Below are 25,074 nucleotides of genomic sequence, written 5' to 3' on the forward strand. Positions count from 1 at the left end.
TATTTAATAAGGATTCAATATACTGTATTTCAGACAGATTATGTTATCATTTGGCTAACGAACGAAGGTAAGTAAAATTTGCGGATTAATTTTAAGTTACAGAAAATGGTTATAAAAATGTTTGTTGTCAATGGTGCCATCTGCAGGATAAAGCTTCAGCCAATAAGATATGCCTCTTAAATATCTGTTAGTTTCATGTCCTTCTCTATGGGCAACATAATTTCGAACTATGTGATCAACGTGTCCCAAGTTTAAACAGTATACTATTTTTGTGTAGGATGACGAAGTACCAGTTCGAACACTCGGCTTAATAGGCTTAATTGAATCTGCATTACTCATAGTGGGCATCTAAAAGATGTGGACATCGTGTATAATGGAGATTTCGGTAATGGACAAAAATCTTATTGACATATAGTGACCGTTCATGACACTGTCAATAGCATGTCGTGATTCCCTATGACAATAATATGCTGTTTTCCGCGTCATTCTGGGATGATTAGTACCAGAACTAGCATATTCTTGCATATTGATTCACCACTGTTTCAAGGGATGAAAGTCTCATTGCGCGCAATGACCAAAGCAAGTCATGCGCTAGCCAGCAATTAGAAATTTTCTCTCTTGTGGGAGTGAGTAAGAAGAGGCAAATGCCACGTGACAGCCAGTGGGCTGTACTTAAGTCGGGTTAACCCATGGAAACATAATTCCCTATGTATTTGTTAGTGTATTCATTGATGCCAACTAAAAACCTTCACTTGTTGAGAATAATAACAACAATAATAATGATAATATTAATAACGTGGATCCTGACATACGCGACGAATATTTACAAGCAAGAGCTCGTCATTATAAGAGAATTTTAAGTTTAATTATGACATCAAAATATATTCCACTTACTTAACATATCTTCAATTACGCGATGCTTAAGGGTGCGGCAAATTATGGAAAGACGTCATGAGTCTGGCCGTGCGAGCCTAAGCTGGATTTTCCCAAGGCGTAGTGTTATCTACCAGAAAAATACCAGGTGACGCTTTGAAGATTCTGATTAAACCTATGATCCGATAAGGATGAGATTCGATCAGTGGAATATAGAAGTTAGAGCTATCTTTTGTTACATCAATCAATTTCGAGAAATGGGTATTAGCGGAACGATGTTTAAGAAGTAGGCTTGTTTACCCTCCCCCCCTCCATCAATCCTAACCCTCTTAAGCATAAAACAAATTGAACCGAAGACTATACATCCATTATCTACAGTATTCTCGGAGCGTTCAGACGTACAGTCAGTTTTACGGTCAGTGCGGTTGTGTAACATGTTCATTGTATGGTACAGTGCAACGTCAGTACCATATGAGTTGTGAAATACGGTGTAAATTATCGGCCTGAGTATATTAATCACTCATACGCCACGGATTGTGAATCGTTTATTTACTGTGATATTCCGTATTGTGTTATAATCACCAAAGTGAGTGGAGCAGGGATAATCTGCTTACAGTGAGCCGTGTGGTAGCTCGGCAATATTTATGTAGGTACAGTTAAATGTGTACATGACACAAATTAAAGCACAATTGATCAGATAAAGTGCCGTAAAAACGCAGTCAACATTACGAATATAGAGTCGAAAGGAGAATTTTATAAGAAAAATAGTGGCTAACCTGTAGTAATAATAATAATAATAATAATAATAATAATAATAAACGGGCAACGTCTGCCGAATATGTAAACGCTGTGAGTAATTTGCCTTACGTGTAGAGGTGCCGTAAATTAGGCAAAGTCAGATCATTAACACCAAGTGTGTTACATCAAATAAACTCGGTATATCCAGAAACAGTGCTAGTGTGTACGCGATACTTCAATAACATTTCAAGTGTTAATAACTGTACATGCAAATGAGAGGATCAGGGTAACGAAGCTGCAGAACATTATCGTTACCAGGTTAGCGTACTCAAGTTTGAGTGATTCGAACCGCATCCGATTGTAGTACTTGTCATATAATTAACATAGCTATAATCAAGTTATTTCCTCATTTGCATATGTGAACGGGTGATCGTCGATCTTCGAAGAGTCTACGAGCTGTCTGCCTGTCCCTCGTCCTAGTGCATCAGGTGTTTCCAAGACCTTCCAACGCCTGGTCAAGATCTACAACATGGAGGTCTACATCATGGAGATGAACCCAAGACTCCACGTCATTGAAGACGTCATGATGGCAGTTTAAGTTCATATGAATGTGCCTACCTGAGGAAAGAATGATCGCAATCGATAAGTACATTTCAAAATGTTACGTCTGAAAGTCATCATTTCCCACCTGTAAATAAGTAAATTTTGCGTGCTAATTAGGTAGAATGTAAATGATTTTCGCTAGCTATTTCGGAGGGATTATAGTTTCTTAGTTTGAAGTTATAGGGATTTCTTCACTGGTATGGAAACCAGCAGTTTATTTGTCCCTGGAAACAATTAATGCATGATAATTGTGAGGTCTTAGTATTGATTTGTGTGTGAAGTATTGTAATGAATGGGAGTAATGTTCATTTAAATGATCTCAATTATTAACATGTTACGTGTCGTTATGTATCATCAGAAGGTTCTTAGATTTCTCTAAACTTCACACGTAAGACAGGATATTTTAGAAGTTAAAGACATGACAACGGGTGAAAATATGATATTTAGATCGCGAATATAATATGATTTTTTTTAAAATGTCCCGTAGAATAGATTCTTCTGCGAATATGTGTGTGTTTGGGATGTCGAGGTGTAAACGATGGCCAGATAGCACGTCACCATTTGATAGGTCGAAGCGAAATGAAAATGTGAATTTCAAAGACAATTTATGTGAAGTGTGAGGTATTATGCCACACTAATGATAATGAAAATGAGGTTGAATAAAACCATATGGAAATGAGGTATATTGAAGTTGTACTATAAGAGGCTGCATAAAGCCGAATTTAATGTTGAGGCTACTGGAGGAAGAGAGATATCCTTCCTTAAGAGTATTGAAAGGGGCAATTTGGATTGCCGCTATGTTTGGTGAAAGTGTCAGCTGAGTATGCCTCGAAGATTTACGGTATTGTGTTTGAGGGAAAGGATCGCGCTACTATGCTTCACAATACTTGGGACATCGGCTGGCTGTTTGTTTCTGGCAGAGTGAGACATAACATTCACGCACAAAAATAAGAAATTATCACCGTTGTAATAGAGTAAATATATCAGGAGATGGAAGAATTCCTCCCATTTCTTCTTTTATTTATTTAATTCGACTTAGGAATTTAGGCATGCACCCAATTGTAAGAAGACTATAGTTTCGACCCAATCCGATGACGACGAACACCGTCATCGTCATTTTGATGATGCTATACTTTTTGCCCATTTGTTTTACGTCGCACCGACACAGATAGGTCTTATGGCGACGATGGGATACGAAAGGGCTAGGAATTGGAAGGAAACGGCCGTGGCCTTAATTAAGGTACAGCCCCGGCATTTGCCCGGTGTGATAATGGGAAAACACGGAAAACCATCTTCAGGGCTGCCGACAGTGGGGCTCGAACCCACTATCTCCCGATTACTGGATTACTGGATACTGGCCGCACTTAAGCGACTGCAGCTATCGAGCTCGGTAGATGATGGAGGGACCACGCTTTCCATACGCCTGTGTATATATCAGATGTATTATTATGTGTGTTTATTTTCCAGATAAGTGTTTCTATTGTATGTAATATCATTGTTTTGTTGTCAATATATTGTCCACAGGCACAACGTTGTCTTTGAATTGTATCATTAAATGGTATTATTCTTATCCCGGAGAAATATGCTCGTGTGATAATTGCATCATTGTAAATAATATTCAAATAAGGTTAATAATTAAGAGTTATAATATGACTTTCAGATATTTAGGAGATGTGCTTATCATAATTTGGTCATTGCCTTACTCACATGATTACGGAAGAAATCATGACATAATGAACTTCGAATTTATGAATATGAAGTCATGATAATTACAAAATATATAATTGTGAATGTGCCTTTTTATTATGTATAGTTATTATTAATTAATGAGTATTTTAAACAATGAGTGTTAACAATTGAAGTGATAATGAGGGGAACGATTCTTACGTATTATAGGATTATTTGATGCAGAATGCAGATTCTGTAAAGAGAGATGAACATTTAAATCATCAATTTGAATCCATCATTTGTTTTTATTCAGTGTTAAATTTCATAGTACAGTCTATATCAGTATTTTGTGTGTGCTCTTTTTTCAGTTCAATAAAATTATATTCGAAAAACATAGGATAGCGTACTATTCTTTTAATTCAGTAGTGAGGTTGTATTCCTCTCATATTTCGAACCCCCTACTTATAAATGTTTCATACAATGCCCATTAATAAGGACGTACCATCGGCCCATTTGCTCTAAAATCTAGCCGCGGTTACCATGAAGTAGGGTTGATGGGATTTCGATTCTGGGATTGCTCTTCGAAGATCTCATCATACACATTCCATTCAGCTAATGCACTCACGAACTATTATTATTATTATTATTATTATTATTATTATTATTATTATTATTATTATTATTATTATTCATTCATTCATTCATTCATTCAACTTCGCTAATCGGCCAACTAGGGACCACGATAAGCCTCACTTTACATTCTGGCATTTGTTCATATTTCGCTTGATCCACATCGTCTTCATTAGCTCACTGTGTTTAGCACGACGTTCTTCTGTCCATTTAGCACCAGTTGCCCGTTTTTCGTCCCGAAAAGTCCCAAAAGTCTTGATGGCTGCTCTGAAAAGATTTCGGTCTTGTGCATCTTCTGCTTGTAGGCCCAGTTCTTTAAGATCTTTCCTGACATTAACGTACCATGGCATTGCCGTTTTTGGTTTTGCGTCAAATATACTGAAGATACGTTTCGTCCATCGAGAGTCGATCATCCGTCGTATATGACCGTAGAAACGAACTCTGCCTTTACGCATTGTGTCCGTGATCTTCTCTATCTTAGAGTATACTTCTTGCCTGGATTTTCTAATGTAGATGCCATTTTTGTAGTTTGGACCAAGTATGGTGTGTAAGATCTTTCTTTCTTTCCTCTCTAAATCCGCAAGCAAACATTTCTCGGACAGGATAAGGCATTCAGATGCATACAGTGATACTGGTTTGATGACAGTGTTGTAGTGACGAATTTTTGTGTTCAGGGAAAAGCACTTTTTGTTGTAAATGTTGCGGGTGGTTTGGAAAGTAACTTCCATTTTCTTGATTCTTGCTGCTATGGCCTCTTTGTCAAGTCCATTTTGCTGAATCCATTCCCCAAGGTATTTAAATTTACTAACACGGTTTATCGTTCCATATTTGGTGTTTAGTTGTGCCGTATCATCTTTGATATTTGACATTACTTCTGTCTTTTGAAAGGAAATTTGTAAACCTGTTTGTTCTGCTACTTCCTTTAACACATTGATCTGTTCTGTTGCACTTTCGAAATTTTCTGCCATAAGGGCTATATCATCAGCGAACGCTAAGCAATCTATTTCCACTCAATTTTTCTTTGTCCCAATCCTTACGGGTTTGTAAAGGTTTCTTTCTTTTAACGTCTTTCGCCACTCCTGTATTACCTTCTCAAGTACGCAGTTGAACAAAAGAGGTGACAGCCCATCTCCCTGTCGAACGCCTGTCTTGATCTCAAAGGGTTCAGAGAGACATCCTTGGAATTTTACTTTGGATTTGGTATTGGTTAGTGTTGCCCTTATTATCGCCAGCAGTTTCTTATCGACTCCCATTTCTGCCAGGATGTTAAACAACACATCATGGTCGATGGAGTCGTATGCTTTCCTGAAGTCTACAAATGTAGATACATAGGTTCGACCTCTCAGCATATGGTATCTTATTATGGTTTTTAGGTTAAGTATTTGTTCTGCACTTGATCGGCCTTTCCGAAAACCTGCTTGGTATTTCCCGAGTTTGTGCTCAATTTGCTGTTCTAGTCTTTCAAGGATGGATAGTGACAGGATCTTGTAGGCTACTGGCAGAAGAGAAATTCCACGGTAATTGTTCACATCTCTTATATTTCCTTTCTTATATAAAGGATGGATCAAGGCTAGCTTCCAGTCCTCTGGTAGTTGTTCTTTTACCCATATATCTACAATGGTTTGGTGTAGGATGTCAATTTCTTCTTCCGGGGCATGTTTCCACAGTTCTGCAATCATGGAGTCTTCACCAGGAGCCTTGTTATTTTTCAGTCTCTTTATGTGGCGTTTGATTTCATCGCGATTTGGTGGAGAAGATGGCAGGTTTTGGCTCACTGGTTTGTTTGTTTTGATGGGGTTGGCTGGTTTTTCACAGTTTAGAAGGTCGTTAAAATACTTAGCTAAGATTTTGCAGTTTTCTTCATTTGATGTTGCAAGAGTTCTATCTTTCCTTAGAAAGCAAAGGGAAGGTGCCTTGTATCCTTGTACATTATTGTATTGTATCCTTGTATTATTATTATTATTATTATTATTATTATTATTATTATTATTATTATTATTATTATTATTATTATTATAATGCATTGAAGCTATGGACAGGCGCAATATGTATCTACGGGACCAGTACTTTATGGGCATAACTCCAAACGGACCGTATGAAAAGTGGACATTTTCCACGTGGATCCATCATCGGAAACCATTTCTTCATTTATTCACTACATAAGGTGCTCGAAGATTAAGCATCAGCATCAATGTGGACATTGCAGTTTCGAAGCACTGATTGTCGTACACGTTCGAATGCTCCCGGCGTGTCACGAGGGGTGACTGGGGCTACAGCAATTCTTGTGACAAGCTCTTCTTATCCAAAAGGTATCTCATACACGAGTTGCTGGAAATGCCATCGAGGAAGAAATCGAGGCATGTAAGATCAGGTGATACCACTATAGTAAACAGCAGTCCAGATAAACTGGCCCAACGAAACATCTCATATTGCCTGAAAGGAAACGAGCCTACGTGCTTCGGAGTGAAGGGAGCGCCGCCTTTACTGCCTCGGACAGGCAGCCCCTCGTTAGTTTAACTGCTGAATTGAATTTGCTGCATTTATTGCAGACATTCTGAAGTACCACAATCCCATAACTTTTCCCCTTTAAAGTACCGCTTGCTTGTCATACGAGCAGTTTACATTTCATTACCTACCGATCGTGCAGAATAAAATATCGTAACCTTGGGCACAGGAAATTGAGCGGAGTGGCTACGGCATGCCAACTCTGCATTCGGGAGGCGATGGATTTAAAACCCCACTGTCGACTGTCCTAAGAAATGTTTTCTTTGGTTTTCCATTCTCAATTCCAAGACAGTTCCTATTGATAGGCCACAGCAGATTCTGTTTACTTCGTCCTTGATGGAACCACAAATCACCCACATCTCCTGGTCAGAGAGAAGGCTTCACCCTCTAGGTGGCCCACCGTACCCCTTATGGGGATGGAAGGAAATCAACAGAAGAAAGGTATAGGAGGGGAGTACCTTCCTAACACATCACCTGGGCGGCTCTAATGGTGGAGAAAAGATTTCTAGTGTCATTCCCAACCAGTGATGGAATTCTTCACCAATTTTCTTTCATATCTTGCAGGAGGTGGTGAAATGTTCCAAGTTCTTCTCTTTTACGGTTTATACAATGAGCATTCAATCTTTCTGCATCAATTGCATTTCAATTTATGTACTTGTTTTCGGAAGTTGATGACATTTCATCTTCACTACAGTCTTGCATAAACTACTCATTCCACCAACACGTCTGTAGGAAATGCTATTCACTATCAAACAGCGGAGGAATGAAGTTTTTCACGCACAAATAAAAAGCTTGTGCTTTTATGTGACCGTCGATACCCAGATCATAGCCACGAGACCTCTAAATTTACGTGCTATCCCAGCCACTGGAACGCGATATTTCAAAAATCCCACAAGGTTTCTGCGGAATTCGAACTGTGGTCACAGTAATAAGAACCCAGTGACTATCATGCCACCTAATAAGAAATGTTGTTGTGCAGTGTCAGGCCAAAAACTACGGGAGTAATGAGGAAGTGGGAATAATCCCGCTATGTGGGGAAAGTAGACTGTTATCATACTCCATGCATACATAACAGATAATGCGGGCCGAGGGGACGAGGAACAACTACAATGTGATGTTCATTTTTGACTGATAAGCTACGTACAGAGAGTCACCACGCTATTCTCGATCTCAGTACTGTGTTCTTAATGTCACGTACAGGAGTATGAACGAGGGCAAGTCAGTAAGTATGCGCAATCAATTTTTATAATTCTTATTGACATCATTTTTCAACATAATCGCCCTGTTTTTCTATGCACATGGTCCACAGTTTCACAGGCTTTCTAATACTCTGCAAAAACGTTTTTGGTTGCGCAGCAAGCCACGTATGCACCGCTTCCTTCACCTGTTGATCGGAGCTGAATCGACGGCCTCTTAGAGCATTTTAAGTGGACCAAACAGATCCTAGTTGTCTGTTATTCAAGATCATATCACGCACTTTTTCAATATTGGCATCAGTTACGGCTGCAGATGGACTCCCGGATCTTTCCTCATTCTTCACGCTTGTGCCATCGCTTTTGAACTGTTCAATCCACTGGTAAACACTTCCTGTAGCAAAACATTGTCCCTGTATTGTACTGAAAATCTTCTATGAATTTCCGCTCCTGGTACCCCATCAGACCACAGAAAAACGGATTACGGAACACTGTAATTCCTTGTGCAAACAGTGTGTGGCGCGGTCACCTATACGTCGCAACAGCGCAAGCTCTACTGATCTGATAACACTGAAACCCACCATAGACGTAGACAACGGTGCCATCTAGCGTCTGATGAACACACGACGCCATAGAGCCAACCTAAAAACAATTAGAGCAAAATTTCAGGTACTTATTGATTTGCCTACATACATGTATGCAATGTTCACTACTCACACACACTCGGTTCGCACTGGCGCTACATCAGACATGGGAAAGTGAGTCATAGGCTTGTTTTTATAGCAGACTGTCATTCCGTACCTTGAAGGGGTACGATGGGCCTGATAGAGAGCCCGTGGATTCGTGGAGGCGACTCACTCGAGATGCGGAGAAAGTGAGTAGGTGGTGGCCATGGCCTGTAAAAGGATCTGTCCCGGCATTTGCCTTAGTGCAAGAGAATGGAAACCACGGAAAAGCAGACAGTAGAACCCCCCCCCCCCCTCCCGCCTCCCAAATGTAGAGTTGCACGACTAGCCGCCGTTAAGCCGAAGCCAACTTTATTCCATGTTGGCTGTTCCACAGTGGCTGGTTTGGCAGATACCTCTCTCGTAACCCGCACAACGCAGTAAATACAGCTTTTCTGTTATGAGTATGCTCAATGATCAGTACCAGGAAAACCTTACTGCCAGAAATTTAAGGAGTAGTCTTTGAGTTTGTATTTCCTTCAAAGTCCGGCTCCATGGCTAAATGGTTAGCGTACTGGCCTTTGATCACAGGGGTCACCGGCTCTATTCACGGCAGGGTCGGAAATTTTAACCATAATTGGTTAATTCTGCTCGCACGGGGCTGGGTGTATGTTTCGTCTTCATCATCATTTCATCCTCATTATGACACACAGGTCGCCCACGGGAGTCGTTTAAAAACATCTGCACATGGCAAGCCGAACTTGTTCTTGGACACTCCCGGCACTAAAAGCCATACGCCATTTCATTTTCCTTCAATATAAAATAAAATATTTAAGGAATTGTGAAGCCAAAACGACATTCAAATTCAACAGTGGAGCTGTGCCAATCAATCTACGTAGAAAGCCTTTCCAGACTTTCTAGACTCTACTGGTTGACGGTAAACTCTGGTAGCAGGAGGGGTCATCATTACCTTCATGCACATGATCTTCATTTTGTACAGATTTATGTGCGGTAAAGCAAGCAACTCAGAAGGAGCACGTCACCGGATGGCGCTTTATAAATTAGTACAATATTAAACTATTCGTTCACTTGTTTAGATGCCATTTTTCCGGACATTGTGCATCCAGCGTGGATATTTGAATGGGGAAACATATTATTTCTCACCAACTTGCCAAACACACATCGCGCCTCTTTCAAAGTGATGCATGAAGTTCGCCACTTGCAGTACCTGTTGGCGTTATAACTGTGCGTGTGGTGGACCCCACAGACTGCGCTGCGATGGGAAATATGTTTCCCCAATTTAAAGTGCATATCCTTCCCGTACATATCTCAAGTTTGCACCCACTCTGATCAGTTACGCACGTATTTATATACCTGTATATATCGTATGTTGAGTGCTCAGCCCGGAAGCTGGTCTGAACTTCAACAGCTTAGCCATCAGCCGTCATAGGGGACCCAGGCGTCACTGAAGAGGCATACTAGAGAAATCAGGTAATTTCCCATAGCTTCCCTCACTGAGCCAGAAGTTGCTATTACATCTCAGTCTGCCAAGCCCACTGAAATGCCCGCACCAACCGACCCTATACATTTTCACGCCATTCATAACAGGGACTGGCTGCATAAGGAATGGTATTATTAGCCTCACTCATACCTCGGCCACTTTCATGTTGTCAAAGCCAAGGATGAGACTGAGACAGGACAATGAAAGTAACAAATCTGTTCTTGTCCACACCAGAAGACACAGTGCACTGTGAAAACTAGATCTTGCCAGCAAAGGCATTTTTAATAACACTATGTAACAGATCAAAACTTGCCTACCGGGCGAGTTGGCCGTGCGCATGGAGGCGCGCGGCTGTGAGCTTGCATCCGGGAGATAGTAGGTTCGAATCCCACTATCGGCAGCCCTGAAGATGGTTTTCCGTGGTTTCCCATTTTCACACCAGGTAAATGCTGGGGCTGTACCTTAATTAAGGCCACGGCCGCTTCCTTCCAACTCCTAGGCCTTTCCTATCCCATCGTCGCCATAAGACCTATCTGTGTCGGTGCGACGTAAAGCCCCTAGCAAAAAAAAAACTTGTCTACCAATATTTCTACTGCTGCCATGGTGTCTCTTTCCCTGTAAGTCGCCTTTTTCATCGTTGCAGATTTTATTTTCCACGACACGATACCATTACGCATCTTTAAGTTATATACCCACATGTGGCATGTTTTAAATCCCATGCATTGTTCTTCTTGAACAACTTGAATAGCCCACCGCTTAATCCTTTTGTCCTCCAGGATTGGTTTTCCCCTCGGACCCAGCGAGGGATCCCACCTCTACTGCCTCAAGGGCAGTGTCCTGGAGTGGGAGACTTCGGGTCGGGGATACAAGTGGGGAGGAGGACCAATACCTCACCCAGGTGGCCTCGCCTGCTATGCTGAAGAGGGGCCTTGTGCGGGGATGGGAAGATCGGAAGGGATAGACAAGGAAGAGGGAAGGAAGCGGTCGTGGCCTTAAGTTAGGTACCATCCCGGCATTTGTCCGGAGAAGTGGGAAACCACAGAAAATCTTTTCCAGATAGCTGAGGAAGGAATCGACCCCCCACCCCCACACCACCCCCACCCTCTACTCAGTTGATCTGCCGAGGCTGAGTTGACCCCGTTCCAGCCCTCGTACCACTTTTCAAATTTCGCGGCAGAGCCGGGAATCGAACCCGGGCCTTCGGGGGTGGCAGCTAATCACACTAACAACTACACCACAGAGGCGGACATTTCATTAATTTGATGAGCAAAATCAAATTTTGTTCTGACGGTACGTACTATTGCCCCCAATATTTTCGCAGCGTGTCGCACTGTTTACGTGCTTCTCCCACAAATTGAAATCACTTTTACTTTTGACACGATGGAACTTTTATTTCATCGATGAAAACGAGAGGGATCCCGCTTACTACTTCTCCAGTAGTTTTCATAGTTAATATCTATAAGCTAGTCTTTACCGTTCCCTGGTTGGCTACCACTTTCTACCAAATGTTCGTCTCGGAGTTGTTTACTTCAACCTTATTGATAAGTACACATTGTAACTACTTCGATTTTAATTAAAATAAAATTACGGAACGATTTGGCCCTGCGATTAGGGTCACGTAGCTGTGAGCTTATATTCTGGACATGGTGGGTTTGAATCCCATCATCGGCAGCCCTGAAGATGATTTTCCGTGGTTTCCCATTTTAACAGCAGGCAAATGTATCTGAAATAAGGCTACGGCCGTCACCTTCCCGTACTTACGTCTCCGAAAATCTTCGATGTGTTACTGCGATGTTAAACAGGTAGCAAAATATTTAAAATAAAGTTGAAGAAAATGAAATGAAGTTAAGTTTTCTTACTTTTACTGCAGCGAACGGATTCATTATTTCATCAGTGTTAGGTTTTCTAGTTTATTTATATGAGCCCTTCGCCCTAAAGTGACAAGTGGGGCACATGCCCTGGCTGCCCCACCCTACTTACGTCACCGCTGTTCAGTCATTCAGTTGGTCAATCTTTGAAGATACAGTGGTTCCTTTCCCTCTGATATCGCGAGCCTCTGGGCGAACAACACACGTGCTATTCTGAATTCATCCTATTGTTCTTGCATTTGTGGCACTTAGAAATTCTTCTCTAAAATTGCATCTTGTCATATCGGTAATGGGAGACTCGCTTGGTGACTCTACTCGGTCCACTAACTTGCTCGTTCCGCTGTCATATGCCCACAGACGAGGCGAATCCGCCAAGGGTAACAACCGGATTTCCCAGAACCTTTGCTCATTGAAAGAGGGTCGAAATAGCGAACACATGTTTCGGCTTATCCGTAGTCACTCAAGCGTTTCCAAGAAAATGACTGTTGAATTTTTTTTTTTTTTTTTTTTTTTTTATACGGGGGGCCCCCGTAGCCCGCTCCCCCGCCGTGACCATCGACTCAATCTACATGGCCTCCGACATGCTATTAATTTCTAAGTAGAAAAGAGATAGCTGGGTAGAGTGGGAAGTGATACAAGGAGTATCTGCCGGTTTCCGAGTCAGACTCGCTACCACGGCAAAGTTTGTATTGGTTGGATAGTGTTAAGGTATGGTATTGAAGGGTCAGGGAAAAACCACATAGGCAGAAAGAAGAAAGAGCCTACATGTAAAACCTGACATCTTTTGATAGCACATGCAAGGATGTGGGCTGGAAAAAGACCAGAGGTTATGTTAGTTAGGAACAGGTAACATGCACAAACATAAACCAATTCCTTGCAATTTTTGTTATTATGGGGATCAGTCCTTCTTGTCACTGCCGGGTCGGCTCGGGTCTGCTAGCGTCTGGGCTTTGGGCCACAGGTTCGTCCCATTGTCCAGCAGCCAGCAGTCCCTGGTGCCAAGTCTCCTTTTGGAGAGGGGGGAATTAGAGCCAAGCCTTGCATGCAAGGGGCTATCTTCTTCCTCCTGTCGATGTCCCTCTATGCGGTGTTGTTTGAACACACTTGTCACTGCAGATCTAAAACTAAGATTATTAATAACATATGTATATACAAGTTCTCATTGGAGTGCCGGCTGTTTGCCTGCTCTCATGTCCAGCTTACAACCTAGATAGGAAAGAGATAACAGATAGATATTAGTGCTGTTTATAGGGCGCGGGCTGGTGTTCCGCTCCCATGTCTCTGTAGGGGGGCGGGGGTGGATTGACACGTCCTTGGCCGTCTGGCTGCGTTGCCGTCGTCTTCTTAAGTTGTACTTTTTGTCAATCTTCCTCGCCTGGTCCCTGGGTCTAGGACAGCTGAAACATATTTACATATTTACATAGGTGTCTGCAGTGTGTGGGTGTATGTGGTATATAGGTGTCAGCTTGGCGGGAGTGGGTTGGCTATCGGCCCCTCGCCCACCCAACCCTGTGGCTGAACAGAATGTGCTTCGGTGTAGGATATTTTTTGTACAGATCAACGTCGTAGCGTCCGATCCCGCTTATTAACGGGTTGATCTTATTACTCCATGACTTTCTGTACATGTTTAGTGTCTGTTTACGTATTTGGTGCCTTATTGAGCTGACTTTCGCAATACTGCGTAGTTGGCGTATTGGCGTGTCGGAAGGGAGTCTGGTCGCTGCTCGTAGGCATTTATTTTGTATTAATTCCAGCTTATCCAGGTTCGTCATTGCAGTGAACCCCCACGCTGGGGCTGCGTACATGATTATTGGTCTGATTAAGGCCTTATACATGTTTATGGCTACTTCCGTTTTAATACTGGACTTTTTGTTCAGTATAGGATATAGCTGGTTAAGTCGTATGTGTGCTTTTCTTTGAATATCATTGATGTGGTGTAGCATGGTGAGCTTTCTGTCTAGGACTACTCCTAGGTATTTGACTTTGTCATGCCACACTATATCTTCGTTGAAAAGCTTTAGCGCTTTTATGTTGACTGGTTTGCGTGTGAGTCTGTTCTTCTTAGTGAACAGCACTGCTTGGCACTTGTCAACATTGACCTTGATGCGCCATTTCGTTAGCCAAGGCTCGAGAGTTCTTAGTGCTACTTGGAGCCTCTTTCGAGCGCACGCTAGTTGTGGATGTTGAACTGAGATAGCGGTGTCATCAGCGTAGAGGTGTGTGGTAGTGAGTTCTGTCGTAGGCATGTCGTTTGTATACAGGACGAAGAGGATTGGGCCGATAAGGGACCCTTGGGCTACGCCCGCTCTAATCCTGCGAGTACTTGACAGCGTGTTATGTACGTCTACTTTGAACTCTCGGCCCTCCAGATAAGATTTAATAAGTCTTATATAGCCTGGGTGGAATTCGTGGTCTATTAGTTTCGCGAGTAGGCCTTCGTGCCAGACTTTGTCAAATGCTTTCTGGATATCAAGGAAAACCGTTCCTGTGTCTCTTCGTTTGTTGAGACCTATGGTGGCTTGTTCTATGAATCGCGTGAGCAGTTGTGGGGCAGAATGTGCGTTCCTAAAGCCAAACTGCTCGTTGCGAATTATACCTTTTTCCTTGATATGCCCTATTAACCTTTTCAGTAGTATTTTCTCGAATACTTTACTGAGGGCGTCCAGAAGGCTGATGGGTCTGTAGTTGTTGGGGTCTGACTTGTCTTTGCCTGGTTTTCCAAATACAAGGATCCTAGCCCTTTTCCATTGTTCAGGGTAGTATTGTAGTCTGAACATTGCATTGAAGATGCTGGTAAGTAGTGTTAGGGCTTTGTGAGTTAATTTCTTAATTATTATGTTCTGGATCTCGTCTGGGCCTGGCGCCTTCTTGGAGTTAAGATGACCTATAATCCACTTAATTTCGTGTATATTTGTCCTCTTAACCTCCGGCTTAGGTGCGTTTTCAAGGAATTCTGCTACCTTTGCCTCAGTTTGCCTGATGAAGGCTGGGTCAGATGGTATTTCGTTTGGGGTGAAAGCCGCCTCTATGGAGTCCGCTATGATTTCGGCTTTGTCACGGTTCTCGTAAACCGGGCCGTTAGGTCCCTTGATGGTAGGGATGTTGTGTGGTTCTCGCGTGAAGTGTCTCGCTAAGTTCCACACTGGCCTGGTGTTGGTGTCGAAAAGTTTGAGGTGGTTGTTCCACTTTTCCGACCTGTATTCGAGTAGTTGCTTTTGTATTTCCGTGTTTAGTTCGTTTTTCATCTCGCGGTCTTCGTCTCTGTGATGTCGAGCCCAGTTACGCCTGTGGCTGTTGCGCCTGCGTATTAACTCTTTAATGTGCGCTGGGATCTCGAAAAGAGGTGTTTCTCTGTGTTTGCTGTGACTGTTGAAGTTCCCTACGTGCTTTAAGTGCCTATTGGCGCGTAGCACCTCCCCTGCGAACCATGTGACCTTGCCGCGGCGGGGAGGCTTGCGTGTCAATGAAGCAGATAGCCGAGCCGCAGGTGCAACCGTATCGGATCGAAAAGGTGGTAGCAGCCTTTCGGAAGTTAAAAGGGTGGCAGTCTAGATGATTGACTGACATGGCCTTGTAATAATACTCAACATGGCTTAGCTGTGTTGATAATGCTACACGGCTGAAAGCAACGGGAAACTACAGCTGTAACTAACTCCCGAGGACAAGCAGCTCTCTCTGTATGAATGATGTACTGATGATGGCTGCCTCCCGGGTAAAATATTCCGGAGGTAAAATAGTCCCTCATTCGGATCTTCGGGCGGGGACTACACGAGAGGGGGCAATCATCAGAAGGATGGATACTGACATTCTGCGAGTCGGAGCGTGGAATGTTAGAAGTTTGAATCGTTGTGGTAGGTTAGAGAATCCGAAGAGGGAGATGGATAGATCAAAGTTAGATGTAGTATAAGTGAAGTACGCTGCCAGGAAGAACGGGATTTTTTTCAGGCGACTACAGAAATATCAACACAAAATCAAAAAGGAGAAATGCAGGAGTTGGTTTAATTATGAATAAGAAAATAGGGCAGCGGGTAAGCTACTGCGACCAGCATAGTGAAAGGATAATTTTTGTCAAGATAAACACCAAACTAATGCCCACCACAATAGTGCAGGTCTATATGCCTACTAGTTCAGTGGATGATGAGGAAATCGAAAGAATATATGAAGAGATAGAATATTTAATAAAATATGTAAAAAGTGACGAACCGAGCTCGATAGCTCCAGTCGCTTTAGTGCGGAGAGTATCCAGTATTCGGGAGATAGTGTGTTCGAACTGCTTTAAGGATCTATCGTTAATTTTGTGGAACCCCGGTATTTGTGATCATAATGGTCCGAGAATCAAGCGTCCGTGACGTTGGCATCGCGGAATGTTGACCCCGGCCAGTTAAACTGCGCGCCTTCTCTTAGGCCCTCTATATAACGAAACTTGAACTGTTGTACTGCAGGATACCTTGGTTTCAACTGTTAGATGTCTCTACTATCGGTTTAATTGCTCCCTCTAGCGGGATAAACTCTAATTATTGTATTAAAAAATTTGTATGTTCGATGGTTTTTAGGATTGTTTTCTTTTTAATGTACCGAAGTTGTCAACACTTCAGCTGGTTCCTCGTCGATTGTAATCAACCTATCAGATTTTTGGATATATCTTCTTTAGCCAATTAATTGGCATTAATATTTCTCATTTAGTCACCCCGGTGAAGTATAGGATTAGCCTCTGTATCTTTGGGCCGTAAGCCCACTTAGGGTTTTAACTATTTCTATAAGGGGGGCAAGACCTTCGCCTCCTAGCCTTTAGTTTATGGCCGATCATGTGCAGCCTTTTCTTTTCACACTAAGGCCACTTACCTAACCCCATGGCACTACAGCCCTGAAGGCCCTTGGCCTACCAAGCGACCGCTACTCAGCCCGAAGGCATGCAGATTACGAGATGTCGTGTGGTCAGCACGTCGAATATTCTAGGCCGTTATTCTTGGATTTCTAGACCGGGGCCGCTATCTCACCGTCAGATAGCTCCTCAATTCTAATCACGTAGGCTGAGCGGACCTCGAACCAGCCCTCAGGACCAGGTAAAAATCCCCGACCTTGCCGAGAATCGAACCCGGGGCCTCCGGGTAAGAGGCAGGCACGCTACCCCTACACCACGGGGCCGGCACTAAGGCCACTTAGTATGGTCAATTATGCCCCTGTACATTTATTTATGTGTTTAAAGTTTTTCCGGTGTTAGTTCCCACTGAGAACAGTGAACCCTATAACTGTTGAGCGATAGATAAGCCCACATCGGGGCAACTGGGTGTAAATACTTTAATTGAGGACAGCCGATAGATTGTAAGTCTGCCATGAGAAAACTGATGCCTCTGCGAGGCTGGAGTATGGAACAGTTGGAGTACAGTGTATTTTCTTGGAGAATTTCCTGTTCTTTTAAAATATTATACCTGGCAAGAGCAATTCGGCTTTTTTCTGTGTAAATTAACAATTTGTAATTCTGAACTTTTTGTACCCGATTTCGGACTTCTAAGTCCCCTGTATTGTTAGAGCTGACGAGCTCATTAATATTGCTGTTATTCGTTCAAATTTTCTCTCTCTCCAATTTTAAACTAAGGGAAACAAATGAAATTTCACAATTGATTGTGTTAAGTACTGCTCTAGTTAATTCCTTTTTTTTTTTTTTTTTTTTTTTTTTTTTTTTTTTTTTTTTTTTTTTTTTTTTTTTTTTACTTTACGTAGGGGCTGCCTGGCCGAGGCGGTAAAGGCGTGCTCGGTTCGCCCGGAAGGACGTGGGTTCGTATCCCCATCAGGAAGTCGAAAAATTTAAGAAATGAGATTTCCACTTCCGGAGGTGCATATGGCTCTGAGGTTCACTCAGCCTACACCAAAAATGAGTACCAGGTTAATTCCTGGGGGCAAAGGCGGCCGGACGTAGAGCTAACCACCCTACCCCATCAAGTGCCGAGGTTACGGATAGTGGAAGCCTTTACCTTCCACCCCCCAAGGGCCTTCTTGGCCTGTACGGAGATGACTTTGCTATTTGCTTTACGTCGCACTGACACAGATAGGTCTTATGGCGACGATGGGACAGGAATGGGAAGGAAGCGGCCGTGGCCTTAATGAAGGTACAGCTCCAGCATTAGCCTGATGTGAAAATGGGAAACCATGGAAAACAATCTTCAGGGCTGCCGACAGTGGGGTTCGAACCCACTATCTCCCGGATGCGAGCTCACAGCTGCGCGCTCCTAACCGCACGGCCAAATATTCCGGTAGTTAATTCCTTGTCCAGCCAGCCATTCAAACTCCACGCATCTTATCCCTCTGTGATCCACAATATTACCTTAACATTGAGTACTACGATTACCGAACAACAGTAGTAAAAGCAAACTCCGGCTGAGCGTTTCAATATCCTAGTCGGAGACGCTGACTAAGTCGCCAAGGCACTAGCCCGGCATTATGTAACGTATGACGTAGTGAATTTGCGTATTTAGCTTGCAAAGATATTGCAAATTAAGAATATAGTATACGAAAGTTCAAAGTTTATTTTATCGGGTGACGGTGAATTTGTGTTTCCTATACCTCTGGTCACGAAGAAACATTGACATGTTGTCTACTGGGTTACCTCGCTATTTATCCATAACATTGTTATGTAATCTTCACAGTTGTCTGTTTATCCTTTTCCATTTGATAAAGCCCATTACTTTATGCATAATACATTGGTTAAGTTCTGTCTTACTTTTTGTTTAGATATGTGCGCGAATGGCCGGCTGCGTACTGCCGTTAGTCAAGTTCCCGCCTCCTATGCCCAGGGTCTCGAGGTTGAATCACGACGAAGTTGGTTGGTGTTTAAGGGCTAGATTGTCAGGCCCCCGCCTAGTGCAATGGAGGTTTTTTGATAGAACACTGGTGAATCAACTAGTTGATCAGGCCCCTCTTATACCAAGGTTTCGGGATTTTTGCCTGCACCTGTGGGCTGGTTCAAAGCTGATCCACTCAGCCTGCGTGAGAACAACTGAGAAGCAAAGTGACGGTGAAATAGTGACCCTGGCCTAGATGGTCCCAGACTAATGGGCGCAAGGATTCCCCAAGCTGAACGCGCATCAGTTCGCAATCTCCAGTTCTTCGAGATGAGCAGCAGTTGCTTGAGAGGCCAAGGCCCATCAGAGCCGTAGCGCCGTGGGGTTCGGTTTGGCAAACTAGTTTTTGAATGGTCATTATTTCTGGCCAGGAATTAGGCAAGTTTATGAAGTGATTTGTAACGGAAGTACGAGAACCAAAAGTTTACGACCACTACCCGCACATGTTTTATGTAGAATCCGAACATCAGAGACGTGTCTTCCGATTTCAAAAATCCCACATGTCTTGGCCGGTATTCGAACTGTGGCCGCCTTGGTCAGAAGCCACTTGTTATGGCACACAGCTACCACGTACGCGATCGTACGTAACGCTGTTAGGAAGACACTTCCTTTATTTAAGATTACAAGTTTGAATCGTGGCACAATCGATGGTAGGCTTATTCAAGGTTAATTAAATGAGAACTGCTTGTTTCAGTAGAGCTAACTGCACTTTAGAGGCGAGAAGTTCTAGAACTGCGGTGTTCCTTGAGAACATCTGCAGTTAATGGAACGTTATCTGCACAACATTATTCAATTAGCATTAAATTTAGTTCATAAACCAACGCATAAAATAGATTACATCTTTATGCCTTTGTAGACAAATGGGAAATGTTACTCTTTACTTCATCGTAGAACCCTCGCTGCTTTGGCTGTATGACTTTACAGGCTGGATATTACGAGGGCTTTTTTTTTCTCTTCAAGTTCCGATAGGCCACAAATAATAGACGTATTGAGATAACAAGATGATTTTATTACCAAAAGATTTCTACATTCTTACTTATTTTACTACATAGTCACCATGAAGGTTGAGGCAATTGCCATAACGAGGGCCCAGCTTTCCTATGCCCTCTGCAAAGAAGTCTGCCGCCAGTGAGCTCAGGTAGGTCCTTACAGCGCCTTGAAGCTCTTCGTTGGTAGCAAAGCGTTGTCCACCTAACCACGCCTTCATTTCTCGAAAGAAGTGTCAGTCACTGGGTGCTAGGTCAGGACTGTAAGGTGGCTGGTCAAAGACTTCCCACTTGAACTTTTGGAGAAGTTCTTTTGTCACATTGGCACTATGCGGTTGTGCATTATCATGGATCAAAACCACGTCACATAAGAGCATGCCTCTTCGTTTGTTTTGTATCGCTCTCCGGAGGCGACGTAGGGTCTCACACTAGACTTCCTCATCTGGATTATTATTATTATTATTATTATTATTATTATGATTATTATTATTATTATCCTACTTCCGTACTGGAGCTGGCGTCCGCCTCCGTAGCGTAATGGATATCACTATTAGCTGCCGCCCTCGGGGGCCGATTCCCGGTACTGCCAGAAATTTAAGAGTGGCAGGAAAGCTGGTATGTGGTTAAAATATTACATGCAGCTTACCTCCATTGGGGGTGTGTCTGAAAAGAGCTGCACCACCTCAGAACGAGGACAACCGGGCGAGTTGGCCGTGCGCGTAGAGGCGCGCGGCTGTGAGCTTGCATCCGGGAGATAGTAGGTTCGAATCCCACTATCGGCAGCCCTGAAAATGTTTTTCCGTGGTTTCCCATTTTCACACCAGGCAAATGCTGGGGCTGTACCATAATTAAGGCCACGGCCGCTTCCTTCCAACTCCTAGGCCTTTCCTATCCCATCCTCGCCATAAGACCTATTTGTGTCGGTGCGACGTAAAGCCCCTAGCAAAAAAAAAAGAACGAGGACACGCGTTTACATTTCTTGGAATTTGTAAATGTACACAGCCAACAGATTGAAAAAGCTGCACCGGTCAGCGATACGAGGATCAAATACTGGTTCTTGTAGTGACTAATCCTGAGTAATTTTCTTACAGTTCCTTCCACACTTGAATGTATGTACAGTATGTACGTATTGTATTGTACCCTTGTAAGGATCTTCATTCTCGGCACTCCAGTCGACGAGCTGAATACTTACTGACTCTTACAAAGCTCGGGCCTTTACGGGTTCTTGATTCATTTGCTCGTGTAAGGATATAATTAAAAAAAATAATTGAAATGAACGAAGTTGACGTTAAAAATGAAAATGAAATATTTCCCTCGAAATTTGCGCCAAGGTTGATTTGTTTCAGAAAACTGTCGAAGATTTGTTTGTCAAAATGTCGCTGAATGGAATAGCTATAATATTTACGCCTTAACTCTGAAAGATTAACACTGGTGTAAAATCAAATGGTATTATTTAAAATAATGTTCTGAAATAAACACATCACACATTGTTACAATGGATACTCTTAACAACGAATCCACAATAATAAATGGTCAGTCAAGGTTCCACGTGCTTGTGACCACTAAGCTCAGGCTTCATAGGTGAACTCAACAGCTGTTGAAACCTAGCTAGCTCCGCATTGAACAACATCAACTTTTCATCCTAGTGGTAGAATACACTTCGGCTACTTAAAATCAGTTGTTTATGCAAGGAACATGAACAAGAAAGTGTAAGTGGCCCACGTATTTTTATATAATCATAGATTCAATTTTGTCCACGGCCAGTACCTTTCCAGTCCTAGACGTTAGAATAACCAGCAAGAAAACTAAGTTCTACCAGGCCATGTGAAAAGTTACGGCCTGTCAAGACGTTTGCAATTGGAATGGACGATAAACAGATACGAGTCTCGTTCCCTGTGAACTCTTCAACTTCTTCATCAAGGTGGGTGCCGAAGCATTAAGGACATCTACGGAGATCTGTTAAGTGAAGCCTTTAAGAATTTGTACTGGCCAGTTACTTTCTTCCCCATGTCAAGTTAGCGTGATAACTGTAATGCTCTTACCGCTGAAAGGAAGTGACTGTAAGAGCTACGATAAAGACTGGCAGATCCTGGCGGGAGTTGAAGATTACTTTACAGCAGAAATCCAAACTCCTCCGCCACAGTGAGGTATCCATACACTGCCTAGCAAACCACCGCATGCAAAGTTATGCTTAACACCTTTTTACTTCATTAGGTCTAAATTCTGTGAATTTTAATAATTGTTATTTCTAATAAATACGAAGGGGCTTACTTGGAGTTAAGTAAATTATTCTACTACATAAAATAATTTTACACTGTAGACCACTGTCAAGGTATCCAACATAACCTGACCGTTAAAGTACATAGAGCAGTTTCAGGATTGTCTCTGTAGGCCTATGTGTTAGCACATCGTCAGCCTAATTAAAAAAAACCTCGTATCTTCCAATGCTCTTCGTATCCATTATTTTCCTTAAGACTGGTCACGCCTCCCAGCCACATATGGATATGTAGTCCATCAGAACAATATTCGTTTTGTTCATTTTCCTATGCCAGTGTGTAAAGGAGAGGCTGCCTGGCCGAGGCGGTAAATGCGTGCTCGGTTCGCCCGGAAGGACGTGGGTTCGAATCCCCGTCAGTAATTCGTAAAATTTAAGAAACGAGATTTCCACTTCGGAGGTGCATATGGCCCTGAGGTTCACTCAGCCTACACCAAAAATGAGTACCAGGTTAATTCCTGGGGGCAAAGGCGGCCGGGCGTAGAGCTAACCACACTACCCCATCACGTGCCGGGGTTAACAATGGTGGAAGCCTTTACCTTCCACTCCTCCAAGGGCCTTCATGGCCTATACGGAGGTGACTTTGCTTTGCCTGTGTGTAAAGGAAAATGAACCCTAAATACATTATCCTATAGGAGTGCGTAAATACGTCATGCAGACACATTCCTATAGTACGGTACGGCAAGGTTCATTTTCCTTTACATATCGGCATAAGAAAATGAACCCAACAAAAACTGTTCTGATGGACTACATATCCATATGTGGCTGGGAGGCGTGACAAGTCTTACGAGTAATAATGGATACGAAGAACACTGGGAGATACGAGGTTTTCTAATTAGGCTGACGATATGGATTTATTGCTCAGTTGACCTAGGATCGATTCTCAAATCTTCCAAAAAAGATTGGTTTGGCGGTTAGGGACAGTATATATGCCTTATCGGGTGTTTCAGTAAAAGCGTTCAAAAATTAAGCAGGAAATAGGTGATACTCCACTGAACATCTGGAAATAGGGAACATAGGGTCTGAGAAGCCAGCGTATAAGCTTAAACATGTCTATCACTTTTATCATTTACTGGATTATTTACAGCTAATATTTACATGTGTTAATTTACATTGAGGTTATACATTACATACAGTTATTTTATTTCCAGCTATTTTTGACATGTACTTTATACATTCACTACTTACATTACATTCTGTTACTACTGTACAGTAACCATAGTATTGACAAACCTAAGTTAACGTACTATTTTGTACCTCGCAACAGTCGCTTAAAATGACGGCCATCAACCTCAATTCATCGGCGTTCGAGCTTCTGCCGCGCACTTTCAAATATCCCTGATGTGTTTCGGCACTAGTAGTGAGAGACATTTTAAGCCCATGACTCCTTAAGCTGACTTCTTAGACCCTAGGTTCTCTTCTCAAAATGAACCGGGCTGAGTGGCTCAGACGGTTGAGGCGCTGTCCTTCTGACCCCAACTTAGCTGGTTCGATCCTGACTCAGTCCGGCGGTATATGAAGGTGCTCAAATACGCCAGCCTCGTATCGGTAGATTTACTGGCACGTAAAAGAACTCATGTAGGACGAAATTCCGGCACCTCGGCGTCTCCGAAAACCGAAAATGTAGTTAGTGGGACGTAAAGCCAAAAATTATTATTATGATTATTATTATTATTATTATTATTATTATTATTATTATTATTATTATTATTATTATTATTATTATCAAAATAATCAGTAGATCATCCCCTATTTCCTTTTTAATGTTTGCACCTCTTATCGATACACCGTGACTAAGGGCAAGAGGAGGAGTGGGTTAAAATTCTACTGTCGACGGTTTTAAATTTGACAGCTCATAGTTTCTTTGCTCCTGTCCCACGGGGATGTATTCACTTTCTGCTCTATGCTAGTCCCAGTTCTCCCCTGCAAGGTAAGGTATTCTCTGGTACCATCATAAGGAAAGTGATTTTCAAGCATCCTTCGTACATAACGTCATTCTTAACATTGATTTGGATTAGGAAACTGAAAATGATGTCCATGACAATGATAATAATTTGCCGTTATCTGAATTGCTGCGAAAAATAAACTGTTATACTCTGAATCAATTTAACTTTGCAACGCATGTAACAATAGACGATGGCCTAGTTACAAGGAAGCACAAACGGACGACAAAGTGAGGTGATGAATAAGGGCCGCAATGACCATGATGATGAGAAGAAGGAGAAGCAGAAGAAGGAAAAGAAAGGTCTATCCCAACAGTGTTATTTTAGAAGAGTTGTGTGTATGTTATATGAAGTTAGGGAAAGGCTGTAATGAAATTGTGACACGAATGACGAACATTATATAGAAAGTGTGTATTTTGCAAGCCAGAGAGACAACAATTACTCATTATTATTGCTATATGCCTGGCAGAGGCGGTAAAGGCGTGCTCGGTTTGCCCGTAGGACGTGGGTTTGATTCCCTGTCAGACAGTCGCAACATTTCAGAAAATAGGTTCCACTTCCGGAGGTGTTCATGGCCAGCAATAAATGAGTACCAGGTTAATTAATGGCAGCAAATAATTGATGACTGATTGACTATCTACTTTTTACATTCTACTCTTCCAAGGGCCTTCATTGCCTGATCGGAGATGACTTTCCTCTTGCTTTATTATTCCTAACCGAAGAAGCTTGATGTATATTGTACAAATTGTACTGTAGTTGTACGAGCTAGTACTATTTTAAAACAGTA

This window comes from Anabrus simplex, chromosome 2, assembly GCF_040414725.1.
Source record: "Anabrus simplex isolate iqAnaSimp1 chromosome 2, ASM4041472v1, whole genome shotgun sequence".
Classification (NCBI taxonomy): domain Eukaryota; kingdom Metazoa; phylum Arthropoda; class Insecta; order Orthoptera; family Tettigoniidae; genus Anabrus; species Anabrus simplex.